Raw genomic sequence first — 22,828 nt, 5'->3', positions numbered from 1 at the left:
TCTTGAAGGATGAACACAAGATGATTGTTGAGAAAGGGCTTATTTATGCCCTAGGTTATCCAAAGGTTTTTAAGGTCAAATATATAAATATTGTGCTTAACCACATTCACAATATGAAAATATGATTAGAAGGTGGGTTGATCAAGATAAACAAGGCCATCATTCATATGGTAATTGGGTATCCTACCTTGGATCGACCTAAAAGTATAAGGCATGCAGCAAAGAATGAAATTGAAAATCTAACCAAGGAAAAGTGGAATGGTCGAGGAATGTCAATTGATGGAATTGAGGATCCAATAGTTGAATTTTTTCTTCATTTTATTTCACACAAATTTTATCAATCCAATAGGCTAGACAGTATACCATGTGTAGCAATGGATTTGGGCTACAAGATTGTGAAGAAAGATCATACTTATGACCTTGCCAAGTTGCAACTTTACCAACTTAAAGAGAATTTAGAGGCAATAAGGAAAGAAAAGAATATCTCTTGTAAGTTTGGATCTTTATTAGTTTATATATTTTTCTATTTTCAAAATTCTATTCCTACTATTGGAACAATTGCATGAGATAGGAGGCAACCTACTATGGAGTAGATAAATAATTTAATTAGTAGTCTAGGAGAAAATTTTGAAGAAATACTAGATAACTATTATGAAGAGTTCAAAATAAGGACGAGGAACCAAATGAGAATTCATAAGTCTATAGTAGATAAGTATTATGATGAAATATGTTTTATTATAGATATAGATTTTTTTTATGTGTAAGCAATTTTTTTGAGGGTAGCATGGCTAAGGTCAATTCCTTACGAAGTGAATATAGATGAGGTAATTGCAAGAGTGATGACACTTTTGGCTATAGAGATAGATGTAGGTGCCAAGAAATTTGGCACGTAGAAATAGTAGTTGCCAAGCTGATTGTTGAATTTGGTACACCTAAGGAAAAGAAGAAACAAAAAAGGAATAGTGTTGAGGGTAATGATAAAGAACAAGGAGAACATTTAGGTCAACCTAAATAGGATGAGGAAGGAAAAGGAAAGGAACTAGCCATTGCAAAGCCTAAGCCAACAAAGAAGAAAAAGGTTGTTATTATTGAGCCTAAGGTAAAGGTTGACTTGAAGAAGGATGTGTAAGGGATGGTGACACCTTAGAAGTCGAAGGGCAAGGTGATTATTACTAGGTCAAAGACATCTCAGCCTGCTATCAAGAAAGTCAAAGGAAGTCCATCAAAGAAGAGGAAACCAAATAAAATAATATCTAAGAAGCCAAGGATAAAATTTATCATAGCACAAGAGGAGGAGGAAGATGAAAAAAAATAAGAGTTTGATGAACCTAGCAAACTTCATAGTCAAGAGACTCTCTCCAATGACTATGGATCAAGTATGTGAAAAGTTAAGAGAATTAGAAAATTGTATAGGATTCAAAGATATTAATTATGATTCTTTAAGTAATGAAGACCAAGGTAAGCTTGAAGAAGCTAAGATTGACATGATGATCAATTTTAGACATACACCCTTGGAATTGGGAGATAGATTCCCAACGGGTTTACACAAATGAGTTGATACAAATGGAAGTGGTCACTAAACACTAAGAAAGAAATAAGAGAAATAACATTGGCACAAGCTATGCCAAATTTGGGTAAGACTCATATGTCTATAGCCCTTAAGGATTTTGTTAAAAAGTTTATGCCAAGAGACAAGGCATATAAGATTTTGAAAAATAAAGCTCATGAAGTTGAGCAAGATGGCATTCGGATATGGAGGGAAGCATTTGGATTTCTTACTCCATGTATAGAAGTGAGGGAAGGAAGAGATGAAATATATTTTGAAGATTCTTACAAGAAAGAAGTTGCCAAGCTGACCAAGGAGATTCAACAACTAGTTAGTCACTATGAATAGAGAGAGATTGTCACAATTCAAGATGACACTGACACCCCTCCACTGAATTCAAATACACTAACTAAAGAGGATTTTTAAAGTTTAATGTAAAATCTAAGAAATCCCTACACTAACCCAATTTTTTTACAAATTATAGATTATCCAAAGCTTGGCAATAAGAAGGTTGATGATTTTTTTGTGACATCAATTATAGAGCATACAAGTGTTAAGAAACTTAGTAAGGATTTAATTATGCTAACACAACTTTCTTGTATTCCTATTTTGCAAGTAGAGGAAAATTTTGTAAAGGACACATGCACGAAGTCAATAGCAAAAGAAGTAACACAGAAAGAGAAAGAGGCCACTAAAGCTCTTATTCATTTTTTTAGTCCAAAGGCTATAGAACCTAAAACCAAGACACCTATACAATAGGTGATTCCTACACTAGTGTAGTAGTAAAGATCAAGATCGAGTGACAAGGGGAAATAACTACAACTATCACTACCAAGTGATCCAGCCCCATAGTCTCAAGATTTGACTCAATTAGGTGAGGAAAATGAGTCAATGAGTCTTGATTGGATAATTACATTACCTATGTATGATTTTAATAACTTGACACTTGAGAAAATGCAAGAGCTACAAACTTTTCTAAGCTAAAAGGTAAAGAAAGAACATCTGAGAAGAGAGAAGAAGAAAAAGTAGGTATTATACACTATCATAGATATTTTTGTAGATGCATTTGAGATTATAGATTTGAATAATTAGCATCCATTTTTGGATCAGCTAGTGTATTCAATTGATAAGATTTAGATGGAAGATATAGAGACCAATGATGAATTGTTACAATGGTCTGAAAGAAGATTTGAGCATAAAGTGTTGGAAAAAGTCTCATGAGAACTTGTATAGACAAGCTGAGCTTTCTACATTAGTCACACAACTAGAAACAATTTTGTAAACCATTTATTCCATATACATGAAATTGTGTGATACAAATTTATTTACAATTGATACTCAATGCTCATTAGGAATGCTACATGCAAACATGAGAGCAAGTGTAATTTCATTGGGCAAGAATGCAAGTTCAAGCTCATCCTCATATAATGAATTGACATTTGTTCAAAAGAGGATAACCAAGCTCATGGCTAAAGATATAACAATTGGGAATAAGTTGACATTGGTATAGCTTTAGTTACTCGCTTAATTGGAAATCATTTAGAGGGAGGTATCTATTTCCAAGAATATGTTGAAGAAAGACACATTTTTCACATATTGCAGGATTTATTTATCTAACTTCTGAGCTAGAAATTGAGTTTCAAATTTTGGATCAAGTTAAGGAGAGATGGAATAAAGGCTATGCCAATATTGTGGAAAGTGATCAACAATTATTTGATAAGAAAAAATTAGCCCTAGTAGCCCCAAGCCATTCATGAAAAAAAAGGGGGAAATTATTGAGTAATAAATAATCAAAATGGAAAGGGAAATAAAATGCAAGGGGAAACATTTGTGAAGTGTTAATAAAGGCACCAGAATAGAACACAACAACATTAGAAGACATCAGATGATTAGATGAGCATCCAAGCTATGGTCTCAGGGGGAGTATTCATTTTGAAGGAAATGATTATTCATGACAAAGTGCTTTTTCCACTAATGTCAAAGGGGGGGATTGTTGATCTCTAAGCCTATATTGTCTATTAGTGTCCAAACACTTAGTCATTTACTAGGAAAGATTATTGGTCATCACTATGACCAAGTTATCTAGTAAAGGCTAAGTATACAAAGCTCATACCAAGCAGGATAGTGATTTCCAAGTATTCTGTTGAGACTAAGAACATGTATGCTCTAAATAATATAGGTAGAACCAAGCACATTGACAAGTTAATAATTGCTAAGCAAATAGGTATATAGAATTTGAGTGATAGTATGAATGAGTCAACATGACCAAGCATCAGAGCATTCAAGTGTTGAGTAGTTCATTTTTTTATATGAGTTTTTAATGGCACAAACACATAAGTAAATTGTTTTGACCAACTTTTATATGATATTTAATATTTGTAGAGACAACTAAGGAGATGATCACACGTCATTGCAAAAGTTAATGATCCTAACATATGTAAATCAAGGAATTAGATGGAAATGACATAAGGAGATGCAATGTAAACCATTTTCTAGAACTTTAAAAGAACTTCTACTTAAGGAGAATTCTAGACCTAGATTTAGAGAGAGAGAGAGAGAGAGAGAGAGAGAGAGAGAGAGAGCACGAGTGAGTGTGTGCACATGCACATGTGTTTGTGTGTGATGAAATAGTCTAAGTCTAAAAGCATATTAGATAGAGGAAAATTAGATCAGTAAAGGACTGAATAGAGATATTAGATCAGGAGACCATATCAAAGACACTACAAAGAGAAGACCCACAACCAGATTATAGAGAAAACCAAGGGTTAGGTATTGAATCAGTTCCAGTTAATTGAATCAAGGTAAATCTCTTTAAAGACTGGTCTTAACAAATATATGTGGACCTCCTAATAGACTCCTCACTTTGTTGTAAGTATAAAATCCTTTAACAAGGTGAGACCTAATAGTCTCTAAAGCTTTTAATAGGGCATACCCCTCACAGGGTAGATCATATCTTATGATGAAACATTGTAACCCTAACAAGTTAACTTTATTTTTGTAATAGTGAAGATTTTTGGATTTCATCCCCACTCCAATTTTACCTTCACATTGAAGTGTCTCTAGGTTACCAAATCATTCTGTTATGTGTTGAATTTTTCATGGATGATTATGTTTTATCTTTACTTTTTTATGTTTTTTAATTAAAAATATGAGATCAATTAGGTGTGATTTCAATAATTTAGTTTCATAACAATATGTTTAAGTTCCAAATTCAACCCCACCACCCACCCCGCCCCCCCTCCACCCCCCCTCCACCCCCCTACCCCACCCCCCCCCCCCCCCCTTCTCAGTATCTTGTTTCCCATTAATCCTTACAACTAGATGGAAAATTCAGAAAGAATCATCATCCATTTAGCAAGTTGACCTATAAGTGAAACCTTATGTAGGATGTACTTAAGAGGATCAATTTTGGAAACTAAGTGTATAGTATGAGCTAGCATATAGTGTCGAAGCAATTTAGAGATACAAACATTATTGTGAGACAAGCTTTCTCAGTGTTATTGTAATTGATCTTATAAGCAACTAGATTTCTATTAATATAATAGATGCCTTGCTCCTTTCCATTTTCATCATATTGTTCTAGTAATGCCCGTAGGGAAGCAGTTATAGCTGAGATATATACAAAATTAAAGGCTTTCCTAGAATAGAAGGCATAAGAAAGGAGGCTTGGCTAAATATTCCTTCATTTGATTAAGGCTCTAGTCATATTCTTCATTCCAAAAAAATGTAGATCCCTTATGCAAGTTTTTATTTAAGGGTTGTAATCTATTAGCCAACTAAGAAATAAAACTCCTTATAGATTGAAGATGCCCTTGAAGACTTCTTAACTAACTAATATTATAAGGAGGTGGCATTTCCATGATTCCCTGTACTCTTTTAGGATCAACTTCAATTCCCTTAGTAGATATGATGTAGCCTAGTAGTTTTCTAGAAGTGACACCAAAGGAACATTTCTTAGGATTGAGACTAAGTTTAAATTATTTCATGCAGTCCAATATCAAACTCATGTCATCCAAGTGAGTGTTTCTTTTCTTTGACTCAACCAATGTGTCATCTACATAGTCTTCCATGTTTGTATACATGATATCATGGAAAATGGTTGTCATAGCCCTTTGATAGGTAGCACCTACATTTTTAAGCCTAAATGGCATGACATTCTAACAAAAGGTACCCCATGCACAAGTGAAAGTGGTATTTTATTTATCTTTAGGAGATATCTTTATTTGGTTATATCCCAAGAATCTATCATTTAAGGAGTATATTTGATAGCCTGTAGTCATGTCCACTATCATATCAATATTAGGGAGTGGAAAATCATCCTTAATGAAATCTTTATTTATGTCACAAAAATTGGTTCACACTTGAAGGGATTTTTGATGTGTTGAAATATGTACAATATTTGAGATCTATTATATGTAATCTATAGCTCTTATGAATTGGGAACTTAGGATATTTTCTAATTTAGCTTTCACCTATACGGAAATATGTAGATGAGTTTTTCTCAATTTATGCTTAATGAGTTTGACTCTAGGAGCTATAGAAAGATGATGCATGATAAGATAAATGTCAAGTTAAGGCATGTCTACATATGTCCAAGCAAAGTTCATTTTCTTCTCACAGAAAAACTAAGTGAGTTGTTCCTTTCATCTAGCTGACAAAGATTGAGCTAGTTGTATAATTTTTGGAGACTCTTTTATACCAAGATTGATAGGTTGTGTGGGCTAAATCAACACTGATGATCTATCTTGAAAATAGTTGGGTAGACTATTAATTACCTCATCCTTAGGCACCTCAAAGAGGTTTAACCTTTGGATACATCTTTATTTTTACTTTATTTAGGCTCTAACATCACCACAAAGTGGTTTTCTCCATCAAAGTATCTTTTTTTGTGTGACTAAGGTAATTGGTATATTCTACAATCATGTTGATAATTGTCTCATTGATAGAAGAGACTATAGACTTAATAGCGTTGAAATAGCAAGAAATCTCATAATCATTTTGGAAGGTTAATAGCTTAGGTAGTTGTCTTTGTATAGACCAATCAACGAGATTAGGGTGTATGAGAAATAATGAGGAGGATTCTAGGTTTTTAATGAGACAATAATTTTCTCTAGTGATAAGAGAGTAAGAATCTATAAGGAATTCTTCCAAGGAACCCAAATTGGGGTAAGACCTAGGAGAATCAGTGTAGTCCACTAAAGCAAGTTGAGAATCTAACTTGTCAAGCCATTTGAAAGAATCATCAACTATGTCAATTTTATTAGCATAGGAATGTATAACATTTGTCCCTAACTCATGCGATAAAAATGAAAGATAATCCCATTCATATTAATTAGAGTTAGTGCTTTGATCACATGCTATAAGGTGAGAAATATTCCTTCTAATTTTGTCTCTATTTGGATGCTCTACATTTGACTCGTCAAACTCAAGTTGTCTAGAAGTGGAAGCCTCAACACTATAATCATTGTTTAGTTCATCTTCACCCTAAAGAATAGAAGTAGAAGTCACAAAATCCTCATCATCAAGTGTGGTTGTAGCAATATGTTGGATTTCAACTTCTAAATCATTAGCAATGGAAAGTTCTTCATCATAGATGGGTGGATTGTCATTAACATCATAGCCCAAACCAGTAGTGTATTTGCTTCTATGTCCATTTGTGTGACTCATGGGCTCAATGAGAACATATATACTATAAGTCAAAGGTCCATAACCTGAATATCCCATCTTTCTAAGGAGCTCATATCCTTTTCCATATCTCTTAGGAGAAATAGGAGTTGTGAGAATGACCTTATCAAGTGTCTCTTCTTCCATATAAGTCCAATCTCTAATAGCTTGGTCTTCCTTTTCATCTTCTAAGGGAACTGTAGATTGAACAAAAGTGTCATAGACAGTCATTAATGAAGATGAAGGTTTCATATTTTTAGATGATTTCCCATAAGAATGAGGGGAAATGGGAAGCTTTGCAATAGATTCAAGAGTATATTCCCCCATACCAAAGTTCATCATTTTGATCCTCTTCTCATAATTAGCAAGTGTGGTTTTAGCTTTATTAGGAGCTTGATTTTTTGGAAGTAAGGACTCAATAATAGTGAGTGTGTTTATTGGAATAGCATTATCCTGAGGAATAGAAACTTTAGTACTACTATAGGGAAACTTTATGTATTAATGATCGGTAGAAAGGCAAGTCTACATGTCATGTATCCAAGGTCTTCTTAACAAGATGTTATATGAAAGTGGGATATCAAGAACTTTGTAGACCACATCTTTCTCTATAGGACCCACTCAAATAGGTAGCACAATTAGAGCTTTGGAAGAATGTTCCACTTCATCATAAGCTTTGGCAGTGATCTTTCTTCTAGAGTCAATAGAAAAATCAAAGAGGCCTAATTATTGCACAACATTGAAATAAATAATATTTAACCCTTCACCATTTTCTATCAACACACACCTGACTTGGGTACAATAGATTTAAACTTCAACATGGAGTGCCAAGTTGTGTGCATGGCTAAGAACTTTGTCATCTTCAAAAAAAATTCTAGGTAATGCGGAGTGGATATGTGGTTGACCATATATTGGAACTTATCTATATCAATGTCAGTAGGGACACTAACTATCTGTAATGTTTATTCTAAAATTTTCTTGTACAAAGGAGATAACTCTAGTAGCTCAAAAATAGAAATCTACATAGGGGTACATTGTAATTGTTAGAATTTTACAAGTGGGAAGTATACTTCTGAGGGGGGGTGAATCAGAAGTATCAAGCTCTAACCAATAAAACTTTTTAACTTAAATCAATTCATGCATGTAACATAATCAAATAACATGAAAGTAAAAGCATGCATGAAAATAGTTACCACCTGATTTGAGCACCTAGAAACCCTCCAAAATGAGAATTTAAAACTAGGGTGGGGATGACACCCACAACTTATCACTATAGCAATGATGTAACTTGTCAAGGTTACAATGTTTGACCACGAGCCATGGTCTGCCCTATGAGGGGCCCATCTTGTTAAAGGCTCTTACACCTTGTTAAAAGTGTACCTGTCTAAAGGATTTACAAAATATTTGTAGTGCTTGCCCCTAGGTCACATTTTTGTTATCATTCTTGAACTCTTTTAGGGCTAGTTTTATCTTGATGGTTAGCAGCATTGTTTTCAGACTATCAGATATTGTGCTATGGATTTAGTTGATATGTGATGAGATTAGACTCTACATTTCATGTATGCATGATGATTATTACATTATTTTCAGTTATTGATTAATTAGATGGTTTATTATCACATGTGTTTTCTTATGGATACTTACCCCATACTTGCATGTGTATGGTGTATGTGTTTGTTATTGGATGGCGTCTCTGATGTGGTTAAGGAAGGGAGTTGTAGTCACTTGCTAGTCAGGATCTACACGATGCACCACTTCCTGTCATTGCCTGTTTAGCTTAGTGCGCGCATGCACACACACACACACATATATATATTGTACGTACATGGATGGTTTTTATGCAGGTTGCAGGTACCGGGTATCGAGTTCCCTGAATTGCCAGGATGAGGGTACCCTATCACATTATCTCAATGGTAAGAGAGGGGAGATAAATTCTCAAGTCCAAATCCAAACCCTTTAAGCCATTTGTCCTAATTCGAAATTAGGACAAGTATCTGAGTTGAGTACCCTCTAAATACGTCAGATGATGTAATTCGTCATATTAACCTTTTTGGTTTGATTTTGTATGTGTTTTGCTATAGTGGTTTTCGTATTTTACTTTATGAGTCTTTAGTGTATTTTCTATTAATTAAGCCTAATTAAAAAATTTAATTAATGGTTTAATTTAAGGGAAAATTAATATGGTATTTTAATATTTATTTTATTTAATTAATTAGGAAATTAATTAAATAAAATAATTAAATTTGAAGATAAAAGTTATAATTTTAAAGTTGTAATGTGATAATATTTATTAAATAAGTTTTGAAAATGAATTTAAAAGTGGAAAAGATATTAAAATTATTAAAAGATTATAGGTTGCATGATGTGTGCATGTGATTAAAATATAAATATATTAAGATAAAAACAAGTGGAGTTATTAAAGTGAGTGCATAAGATTTAAAAATTAATAAATTAAATTGAAAAGAGTAAAGTGAATATTAAATGAATTAATGTGCATTATTTTAATATTTAGGAGTTTATGAATTCTCGGAAGTTGTCATGTAGACAACACAGGAGGTTGTACTCTAATTATGCATGTGTTGTCAACAACACAGGAGTTAGTGCACAAATTAAGCACATGGTGTCTACAACTTTATGACTCATCTAGAAGGTTGGAAAAGACCCATGCGTAGTTATCAACACCTTCTGGTTGTTTTTAGAGACATTCTAGGTGCTTCTTGAGAGTTCTTTATAATGAGGCACTCCTATAAGCTTAGAGAGAGCATTTGGAGAGCATGTTTGGAGGACTCAGAAATGTTGGAGAAGGAAAGAGTGTGTTGGAGGACCCGAGGAACATTGGAGAAGGAAGGAGCTTGCTCTACGGATTTTGAGGAGAAGTGAATTAGAATCAGTGTCCAGGTAGACACTTGTGATTTTGCCTATGTTATTTCCGCTTCTTGCACTTTGTGTCTTCTTCGTGTCTTCTGAAAGCTTTCTGGGGGTTCTATGCATGAATGTTCCAATTATATGCAATTTTTTCATGGATATCTAAATTGATGTATGAGAAAACCCCTACATGCGTAGATCTGAGAATTCTATGGGTTAGGGTTTAAAATTTATAGGCAAACCTATTAGATGGAATAATGGGTAAACTTAGAGAACAATTATTTTTAAAGGAAAAATTCTTAATTTAAAGAGTTAGAAAGCCCTTTTTTGTTTAAACGCTATATATGTGTTCTCTTTTTAAAAGTATAAAATTTGAGTGTGTGTGTGTGTGTGTGTGTGTGTGTGTGTGTGTGTGTGTGTGTGTGTGTGTGTGTATTAATGTCTGATAATAAACTACATGTACATAAATATATATATGTAAATATATACATATATATATATACATATATGTAAATACACATATATATATATATATATATATATATACATATATACATATATGTATATATTTGTTTAAGTCGCAGTGAAAGAAACCTTACAAAAGTCTAAATCGCGCATGATAAAACATTTTGAAAACATTTATAAAAAATATGTATAATATTAAATATATTTTGGGGCAGATATTCTACCCCACCCCCTTTTACTGACATGACGCTGACGGCTCTGCTGCCACAGGGACTGCAATGGCAGTACTGTCGTAGGCTTGCGTCAGCAGGTAGCCTTGCCACGGTACAACATTATAAGGGATAGCGACCATAGTCGCAACATAAGTTTGGTCACAGGATGAGTACAAACTTCGAAACCCCCACCTACATTAATTAACTAGCTCGCAGGTACGACTTGCAGTCGAGGTTAAGGAGCGTAGGTTTAATACTATTTTGATTAAAAGTTTACGTTATGTTACATGTATTATGAATCAAATTTTTTGAATTCAATTTTATATATTAATAATAATATTAGATATTAATAATTTTTTTATATTAATTATTATATATATAATATTAATAAAATTTTAATACTCAAGTTTTTAAATAAATGATATAGTTTTATATTAATAAATCAAGGTTAATAAAAATATTGCAATTGAAATGATTATCGATAATATGGATTTGTTAAGGAAATGTTAGTATTCGTTGGAAAGAATGACAAAGGTGGTCATTATAGATTTATTAATAAGATTCCCAATATGACTTGTTATTAAATATTAACAAGTCATTATTGAACTATTAATATTAGAGAATTGGTTATAGTTGACTTTTAACTTACATACTATAGTTAGTTATTAATCAACTGATATTCATTAGGTTGTTGGTATGGTTATGTAATTATTAATTAAATTAATTAATTAGAGTTAATTAAATATAATTAATAATTAAGTTATGTAATAGAGTTTTAGTTGATATGATTCTTTTCACGAAGTTGTAAAGTATTTACATCGAAATTGATAAGTCTTATTCTAATGACTTGAATAATGACTTTAGATATTTTAATGGTTATTAGTGATGATTTAATTATTATAACGATTAAATTAAGAGACTTAAGTTTTAGTGATATTTAATTGAGTTTTAATTAAGAACTATTAGAATGATATAGAGTCATGGATTGTGTACATTATTAGTTAATTTAATTATATGATTTAATTGAGATTAATTAATTAAGCATGGTGTTTAAGGTAAGTTTTAAAGACTAGTCAATTTTGGTTATGTTTGGAGAAGTTGAATTTATATTGAAGAAGAGTTAATCAGTTAGTAACATTGATCTTAGCAAAATAAAGCGTATGATTTTATTAAAGTCAAATGATTAAATGAGTAAATATTTATCCTTCAATTATTCTTAGAAAATGTAATTTTTAATAATGGAAGGATAATGTTATCGAGGGAACAAACGGGTTGACTTGTAGGTCAAATGATTAATCTCATAGACTTGAAGTATACTTGCAAATAGAAAACTGAAAACCCACACTTAACTATGTAAATTTAGGAAACCAAAAACATGTGCTTGCATTGTGTTTTCTCTATGCTTCTTATTTTGGGTTTTGGTTGACTAGTGTTGACTAGTTATAGGATGTCTACCAAAGGCTCAGGGGTTATGATTGTGATGTCATGACGATGTCTTTGAACATGATCTTTATAAACCCAACCATGGTTATGTGATGGTTTTCTCTATGAGATGTTTGTATTTACTGATTGTTATTGCTCATCAGTCTTCTTGAGTGAAGCTGAGTTATATGTGTATGAGACACTTGACCTAATTATTTTTGATTCATCGATTAGTTATCCTTGGATTACTTTCCAGTCACCATGATGGGACTAAAATTTTGATTTATTTCTTGATGATGTAATGTTGTGACATGTTTTGACTCAACCATTTTGGAGTCTTCAATCAGTATGATTTTGAGATATATTTTGGTTATTGAGAACCAACGAATAGTTTTGATTATCAGTGATACCTTTAGTTGCCAATAGAGAACTATTGTGATCATGATTATTAATGGATTCTTTTCATGTGCTCATGGAGATTTGATGCTCTTTTTATGGATTATCTTTTGGTATTTTTCCAATCGCTTGTATAGGACTGTGGTGATTTTGTGATTTATGATTCCATGAGCTTAGGGTAGGTTATCTACTTGTAATGTTGAGAAGTGGATTGCAATGGGGGTCGGGGTCCTAAGTGGCTACCAGGGTAACTCATTGTAAGTTGTTTTAATAAGTGAAAACATGTACACTAAATGGGGATTAAATGAACCTAACAAGATAATTGTATGTTCTCCCCCATGCCTTGACTACTTGTACAGACTAGGATGGGAGTAGAGAGAATGCTTGGTTGCGACCTTGCATTTCGTAGTATGTCTCGTCTGTACAAGAGGATACTAGTGGCCACATAAGGATCAATAGGGACCCTGGAGTCCTAAGCTAACTGCCAGAGTAACTTCTACATGATTTATGTGATGACACTTGCCCGCTTATAGAGTAGGTTTCCTACATGTCTTTGTGTGCCTCTGGGATTAGATGTCAGATTGTGATTGGAACCTTTGAGTTAGTATACTTTTAGGATTCTTGGACTTAGAGAGTATTTATGCTATGTGATTTTCATAATCTATTTGAGACTTGAGATTATCTCCTCAACACAGTGGGAATGGACCATTTAGGTTCCACGCAGTCAGGTGGTAGTGCTTTTTCACTCTTACCATTTGAGATCTGTTTGAGACATCGTGGCTGATGCATTCTTTGTTGGCATCTATCTTCATGAATTATGATGGTGGACATGTATCCTTACTTTGATGATTTGCATATGTTAGATGATGTTATCTTATGCTTTATTTTGTGTGTTAGATATCTTTCTGCATATGATGTAGGATGTTTTAGGAGTGACATTCCTACTATGATATTACCGATGATCTCTTCGATGACTTGGGATGTTACGCACGGAGGGATGGCTAGGATCCATGATGGTCTAATGATGCTATTTATGATTGGGAGGAACCGTGCACTTAGTTAATTATGTTTGTGAAAAATGGTTATCCTTTAAGATGGATGTTATACCTTTATGATGATGATGTATCATGTATGGTTTGTGGTATCATTTATGTTATTGCATCATGGATTAGAGTTAGTATGATGATGTAGTTTATTTACACGATGTATATTATTTTAAGCCTTTCATACCCTGTGGCATGTACAATGGATGATTGAGCAATTAGGAATGTAATTACAAAAAGGACACTTGTATATTGTTAAAGTACGTTGGATGTATCATTATTATTATTACATGAGGATGTGATGTTAGATGAAATCATTAATAGTTAGTTTAGATGTGATTCAACGTTAAGGGATCCATAAAGAATGTAACCTATTATGTAAGTATGTTTAATTTCATTTAGATTGTTGCTATTACTTCCGCTACTATGTGTTTAATATGAATGATTTATCTTTCATGTTAAAAAAATGCTACAAAACTTAGTGAAACATTAGGTTAATTCTATGGATCTCTTAGCGAGGCATTACAATATTCACTCAGAATGTCACCCTGTTAAAGGATTTATGCAATGGTTGTTAAACCAACCTATCTCCATAAGATTTCATTCTACTAATACAATTTTTAGAAAGTATAGTAGAATGTTTGACCTGATCACTTGCAATATGCTTTTTCTGATTTCAAATCGCTATTCAATCCAATCTAATCCTTGCTAATCTAATATGAAGTTGTTTGTAGTATTGATACTCTTTTCTTCTAACTGATCTTGCAATCTACTAAGTCACCTTGTATGTCCTCTGAACACTTCACCTCTTGTTCCTTCTACTCTTCATTCACTCACACTCTATTCACTCTATTGAATTATGGTGCTTCAACCTCCTTAAAAGATTTTTGTGACTTAGGATTGGGTATGAATCTATAGCTGAGATTCATCCTTTTTGCCTCTTTAGCATTCCATTTTTCTAATTGGTTACATGTTGATTACATAGGTAATCAAATAGATTCGATCTTATCTCTAATCTTTGAGATCTATCCATTAGCTAGCATGCAAAATGGTTTACAACTTAGTATGTGAAGGCACAAACTCATATGTTGATTCTATGTTACTCGGCACTTGATAAAATTATTGCTCGACACATACTAAAATTCTATCTAGCTCAACACTTGAATATGCTTGGCATATGTTATTCATTTAGCACACATACTCACTTGACACTGTCTATTTTCTTGGCACCTGAATAACTTGGCACCTATTGCAACTCAGCACTTACATACATTATACTTAGCATATGTTGCTAGCTCGGCATGAACTTAACAAATGCCTTAAGTGTGTTGACACTCAATTATCAAAACCATTCTAAGATCAATAGTAATTGGTTCACAAGGTCATAAATTGACTTAATAGTGGTAGCCATTTTCTTAGAAGAGGAATACCCCACTTGTTTATCATGAGTACATTTGGAAGTACCCACAACTTTGAGGACAACCTTGGGTTGCCTCATAGCAATGGAATTTAGTATTTAGTCATGGTTTTTCATATTTGTTTTTGATGGCTCCCCTTGCTCATACTTAGGGAGAGGCTCCTTCAACTCCTTATGATCATATTTTTTAACTATTCCATCAATACCAACCTTTCCTTCATTAATAAGATCTTGTATAACATCATTAAGCTTAAGGAAATTATTAGTTTCATGACCTTTGTTCCTATGATTATTAAAAAAGTGATCTTCTCTCCATGAAGGAGGCTTAATAGTGAGATTGTAAGGTCTTAATTTGTTTGGCAGTGCAATGATCTTATTATCAAGTAGTGTCTTTAAGATCACCTCATAGGAATCAATCAAAAGAGTGATATAGTGATTAGGCTTAGGTGGTCGTGTAAACTTAGGCTTATTGCAATCATTGGTGTTTGTAGCCTCTTATTGTTTAGTAGCTAAAATAAAATTATCCAAGTTGAAGATGGGATATTTAGTGTTGGGGACATCAACTACCCCATCTTTAACAAGATACTTGTTTTTGTTCCAAGGTTTTCTTTTTCCTTACCATTTCCATTTTCATTGGTTTAATCCATGTTTAAGACTATTTCCCCCTTTTTAATGGAAACATTCTCTATGTGATACACACTCTCAATTATGTCATTAAAAGTGAGAAACACTAATTTTTTAAGTCATAATATAGCTCAGGTACAAGAATTCTAACAAATATGTTGATTTTCTCATTTTCAAGGATTTTCTAAGGATATCTAGCATGCAATTTTCTCCATCTTTGTAAATAGGTGACAAAAGGTTCCCCTTGTCCTTTATTAATATTGCATACATCCAACATAGTAATAGGGTGTTGTATGTTGTAAGAATAATTTTGAATGAACCTTTTCACAAGCTCATCAAAGGATTTAAGAGGAGGGGTAATCTTTGTGAACCACTCCATGGCTTGCCCATTCAAGATTCTTGGGAAGAGACTCATGACATATGTTTCTTCATGCATAAAGTCCATAGTAAGTGCATATAATTTCCTAATGTGATCATGTGGATCCCATTTCCATATAATTATAATATTTATGAATCCCTGCATCCCTTTGAAAAGGAAAAAGCATGCATACAGACTTAATGAATAAATATTTAAAGTTTTCCTTTTCCATTTCCATGCATGTGAATTTCTTTCATAAGTCTTGGACATTTTTTTTCAAGATATCATTTTTGGTAGGTTCTCTTTTTTGAATGATCCTTTGGACATAAAATTCATGGGGTAGCTTCCATCTTCTAGAATATGAAAAATATTGGTCACATTTTTCTCTAAAGCCTTAAGAATAAGTCTTTGAAGGTAGTCATCTTATTGGAATTTTATTAGGTCATCACTAGTAATATCATTTTCTACCTTACTCCCATATTGTTAAGGTTGTTCATGTTGGGAATGTCTAGGTGGAGACATGTTTCCCTCAAGATGAGACATTGGGGTCCTTGGAGGGGTATTGTTGCCATTGTTTTCCAAAGTTTGCATACTTCAAAAAGGGATTATTGTAAGTAGCATTAGCATTTTGGTTCTCAAAGGTATTCATGTTCTTCCAAAAGCCATAAGTATTAGTTTTATGAGCATTATTTTCCTCGTGTGTATGAGTATTCATCCTATAGGTTTCTTGTCTTGCTTTCTCAAGTCACTCTTGTTCTAGTCTTGATTTTTCATCTTGGTATGACTTCTTCTCCATTTCGATTTGTTCATGTCAAAATACAAATAAGTTATCTAAGAATCAATTTCTCTCTTCTTGATTCATATTGAATGACATGCCATTTTCATCCCCAAGAGTATCAAGTGGAGTACTAAAGGAGCTACCAAAGTGGCTAAGAACATCATACCAAGTGGTGGATTTTTATTCCTCTACTTTGTGAAAGATAATTTTAACCTCAAAATGTTTCTTATGTGGATGCCCAGTTGGAGAAGGTAATTTTTCAAATCTAAAAGAAGGATGACTTCCTTGACCAATTTGGATCCTAGTCATAACCAACATGTAGTAGCTATTTTTTAGCCTAGTAAGATAACACAAAGCACTTGGAGTCCAAACTTAGAAAATCAAGATGTTCACTTGTCAAAATAGGTAGCAATGAGAATGAATTGTCAAAAGTGTCCAAGCATATTATGACACTAGTGACTCAAGTTAGGAGCTAGGAAAGAAGCCAAATAACAAAGTAGGTAGAATGAGCAGAAATGACAAATAAGCAATCCTTCAAGTCAAGTATGTATCCAAGAATCCAAGGTGATTGTTTTTAGCATAGAATAGAGCCAAACATGCAAATTTTGGACTAGGAATGAAATGTAATTAGTTATAAACACCCCTAAATATACAAAGAGCACAATCAAGGTCAAAATAAGAAAGTAAAAAGAATAGGCAACAAAATCTAGGAAGCAAAACAATAATAGGACAACATAGAGTCTTGTACGATAGTTTCCAGCAATTGATATGATACTTCTAAGTAGTAAAATAGTTTCTCTATGACAATATGATAAATTAAGTATAGTAGTACAATAGAATTTGAATGATAAAATAATACTTTGTAGAGTCTAGAAGTATTGTATGATATTTCTCAGTAGTGAAGGATGATAGGAGTTTTGTAAAGATATTTTTAGTGACTTCATGCTTAAAAAGACCTATATCTTGATTGCATTTTTTACCAATTTATGCAATGTGACTGTGATAATTGAGTTTGTTTAAATTTTTAATAGAAAGATAGTAATTTTGAAATCAAATGTGGCAGAGACACATTCCTCCAAGAAATTGGACAAGGGATAAAGCAACCTTTCCAATACAAACACTTGAAAGGTTTTGAAAGAAAAAAACCTAATGAATACTATCATTTGTGTATGTTCAAAATATTTCCACAAGTTTAAAAAATTTAAAGACAAATTGAAGCAAGATCTACCTAAGGACATGGCTCATTACTCAATATCTTATCCCACACTTGATGCTTCATCGCCTCACACAAATTAGTTTCCCACAATAGATATTGGGTTTCTAATGATAAGTTACCCACATCTAAATGAACACATATAGAAAGTGTAAAATCTTGGGGTGATTTAGGTCGTTAGCTAGGATTGATTCTTGCACCTAGATATTGAGCAGCAAAATATTGTATTGAGATTATGGGTGTTGCACACATTGTATAATATTGTTAACTATATTAATATTTTTTATTATTAAATGTATTACCTAGGGGCACCTAGATGGATGTGCAATTTGGAGAGATTCCCATGGGACATTCTTAATGATTTGTATTGTAACATTGTGATAATATTTGACGTAATTATTTAATACTAGGAAAAATAATTAAATATCCAACATTGAATGTGGGGTCAATGTGTTAGGTAGCACATGGTTTATGTAATACCACTTGGTGGTTTTGTGGGAACTTGCTACTATATAAGAAACCACAATGGTAGTTTTAGAGAAAAGATAAAAGGGGAAAAAAGGAAAAAGAAAAGTTGAACAAGGTAGGCAAGGCTTTATAGGTTAGCCAAGGGAGCATTTTTAAAAGTTAGAAGCATGACATGAGACGTGTGGATTCATGCTTGTTCACATATTTTTTTCAGTTATGGCTATGGCTTTGAAGGCTTCCACATTTGTATTGCAATAGTATTTTTTTGAATAATACATGGTGATGGATAATTTTAGAGGCTATGTTTTTCCCTCAATGAGGGTTTCCTAGGGCATATCATGTGTCATAATTTTTTTGGGTATGTTATCTATTCTCTTGCATGTGGATTTTAGTTACATATTAATCTCATATCTATTATAGATTATGTGGAGACAGTAATATTTTGTGTTGCAAGTCCCCTTACAAGTGGTATTAGAGCTATGGTTTTATTGTTGTAACCATAGATTGAATCCATCGAAATGCATGAAATAATAAAAGAAAGGGCAAGATATATGCATTTCATAGGTTGTTTACTATAGATCTAAGGGATTTGGTGTTAGTCTAAAATTGGTTTTGACATTTGAGTGTCAACACACTTAACCAATTCTCAAGTTAATACTGAGTATAATATAGAAGTTGAGCTATAGTGTGTGTCAAGCTAGAGAATTCAACAAGTGTCGAGTGAACTTCAGGTGCCGAGAAATCTTTAGGTGCTGACCAAAGTTCAAGTGTAGAGAAAAGTATAGATGTCGAGTCACTAGAGATGCCGAGTGAAACATAATTTCTATAGGAGTCGAGTGAGCTAGTTTTCCTATATGTGTCGAGCATCAGCAACTAGTATGTGCCAAATAATATAGAATTAGCATATGAGTTTGTGCCTTCACAAACTCAGATGTAAACCATTTTTGGAGCCGACATGGGATGAATCTGGAAGGATCTCAAAGATAAGATCAAATATCTTACATTACCTATGTAATCAACATGTAGCCAATAAGAAAAATGTAGAAGGCATGCAACCAATAGGAAAAGTGCAAGAAATGAGCGAGAAATGAAGATTTAATATTGATCATAGATTCATACCTAACCCTGAGTCTTTGAAATCTTTAAAAGGAGAATGAAACACCATTATGTGTGTGCAAGAGAGGATATGCATGGGTGAAATATAATGAAGTGCAGAAGGGTAAAAAGACTTAGTGAAACATAGAATAGCATTACAAAATCCAATTTTTGAAGAATAGAGTATCAGAACCTCACAGAGAGATATATCAGATCAAGTAAGGATTAGATCAATAAGAGCAGAACAATAATCTGGAATTAGCAATTGAAGATTGCAAAGCTATCAAGTCAAAAAAATTCTAATACTCTCTAGCAATTGTATTAGATATGGAAATCCTATGGACTTAGGTTGGCCTAGCAACCATTTGTAAATCCTTTAACAGGGTGGCATTCCAAGTGAATGTACAAAAATCCTTTAAATAGGCCTACTTTTAGCAAGGTAGTGAAATCCTTTAACCAAGTCACTTTTTACAGGGTGTAAAGTCTTTAGCAGGACAGACCTTTCACAGGGCAGACCATTGGAAGTGGTCAAAAATTGTAACCTTGAATAGTTACATATTGTTGCAATGATATTTTGTGGGTGTCATCCCCACCCCAGTTTTACCTTCTTATTTTAGAGGGTTTCTAGGTCACCAAAATTGTGTTTTTAGTCAAAAGGGTTTTTTGGATGTATTCATTTAAATGAGGGTTTTAGAGAGGAGTTAACAGAAATAACTTCTTGGGAGGGAATAGACCTCACCATTGGATTTGAGTTGGTTTCTCCATAAATTTTGACATATAACATGCCCTACTTTGGTTATGTTGATAGAAAATGCAAAAGGTTTTTTGTTACAACCCCTGATGGTCATCAAATTAAATCCCATCAAAATTTTCCTCATAAAAAAAACAAATCTTAGTGAAAATGGTAAAATGACTATCTTGGCTATCGATAAAAAAAAAATGACTATTTTGGTAAAATAGTCATAAATTTTGAATTCTTATAGTCATTAGAAAGATAATTTAGAGCACTACAACATAGTGTAGGTCCAATTTTGTGATTGTGACATTTAGTCAAGTTTTTAGAGCTTGAAAAGTAGATCTTATTTATTTTGATTATAGATTAGGGCATAACTTGGGCATATGGAGTCAAATTTTGGACTTCAAATAGTCAATGGAAAGATCTTGGAGAGTTCTACACATTGGTTTAAATTTGATGCAAGTTTGATATGATTTATTTGATGACATGTTAATCTCAACAGTTTATGATACATATTGAGTATGGTAACATTGTGAGTTGATGACATTATATGTTTTAGAGATTTGAGTTTAATGTCATTATATACTTAGGATATATTTCAAACTGGACTCATAATGATATGGTTATTATTGTTTAGTTTGGGTATGTATAATGACTTGATGGGTCTACAAGTTGTGCAATGTTGTGAGTGGTTTATACTTATAAGTTGCATTTATGGCTTGGATATGGGTTGTCTTTTCTTATAGATCTTTCATTATTGGTGCATATTCATATTGGTAGCTTGGATTTTGGTTGTATATACCCTTAGTCACATGATTTGTTGATTTATCTTCATACAGAGGGGATGAGATGTTGTTACCAAGTACAATCGTGGTGGAACATTGTGTTTCACTACGTTATGCTGACAAGTTGGATACTTTGAGAGTTAGATACTCATTTCATGAATATGATCATGGTTCATGAATATGATCATGGTTCCATACATTTTTGGCATGACATGATTGGATACAGGTACTTTATTGGTACTAATTGGTTTAGATTCCTAATTTGGTTATGGTGGTATATATTTTTGGTTGAGGATCATGGTTATTTAGTTTCTTTCAAGGAGCTCATGATGTGCAATTTGAGTTCTTTGATGGTTTGATTCATTGGTTGATTCTCATGGTTAGAGGATGGTTTATCATCATGATTCCATGGATAGTTTGGATACATGGCTTAATTGGATCTTGTGATAGTATTGAGGTGGTAGTGCAAAATAAGTTTCTAGTCTGGTTTGTATCTTCTTGGGTTGGAGATCTTGGTTTCACTTGGTACTAACATTTTGGGCCTTTATGTGTATACCTAGAGGACCTTCATGTAGGAGATGGATATTATGATGCCAAGGGTGACTTGGTACCACAATTGAGTTGGAGTTTTTAGCATTGATATATTTATTGAGTGTTTGTAGATGTTGGAGGATGTCTTAGACCCTATTATTGTGGAAGCATCTTTGACATTTGCATGGTACACTTTTTATCTTCATGGTGTGTGGAGATGGTTCTTCATGGTGTGTAGAGACGGTTGCATCTTGAAGACTGATAGGGTTTTTGTTAAAGGTGAGGTTTATGCTTTCATTTGACATATTATCTTTGGTGTTTGGATGGTTTCATTATTATGTCATAGTATACTTTGATACACATTTAGAATTTTGACATGTTATGGTATATTCATATGGAACATGTTATCTCTTTGGTTGAGATGGTTTGGATCATGCTATCATGTTTATGTTCTTGAGGCCATTGTTGAAAATTTGGCATTGATCTTGGTTTAGTCTCTTGGTATTGAGTACATTGATCATTTGATAAATAATTCATGATATTGCTATGTTGAACTTGGAGTTGGCATGGATTGATTAGTTATAGGTGTTCATGGATACTTAGAGAATGTGGTGATGCTAATTTATCTTCAATCAGAGAAGTATTTGTTGGGACAATTGATAGTTTCAGCAACAAGTCTAAGGTGCATTCATCTTATATGGACTCAAGAGGATATTGTTCTTACGTGAGTCTTTTTTGGAGACTTGGATATCTTAATGAGCATTATCATTCCCCACTCTTGGCCTACTTGGCAGTTTACTACTTGAGAGGTATAGATCATTATTTCTCTCAGGTCCATTATATTTATGTTTATCATTCATTGATATGGATCTTGAGCTATGGTACATGAGTGAGTTATGGAGGGTTCATTTGAGGGATGATTTAGCATTGGTTATCTCCTTGTGCATATGTTGTTATGATAGTTGAGTTTGGGAGATGGTTTATATTGGGCATATTCCATGGATTATGAATGGTTATTATTTAGTTTAGGAATAGTTTATGAGTTTGATATTCTTGTGAGAGGCTTACATCCATGATTATTTATATGGTGTGATTTGGGTGTTTTTGTGGCTTCTTGATTAGGGTTGTATAGAGGAGATCTTACTTGGCACAATTTACATCTAGAGGTGTGTGTAGGACATATAGATTATGATTTGCATGGTTTACCTTTGGT

The sequence above is a fragment of the Cupressus sempervirens genome, chromosome 4, assembly GCF_028749045.1.
Source record: "Cupressus sempervirens isolate cs-2001-9-10 chromosome 4, ASM2874904v1, whole genome shotgun sequence".
Lineage (NCBI taxonomy): Eukaryota > Viridiplantae > Streptophyta > Pinopsida > Cupressales > Cupressaceae > Cupressus > Cupressus sempervirens.
The sequence above is the reverse complement of the archived record's forward strand: the minus strand, read 5'-3'. Positions refer to the sequence as shown.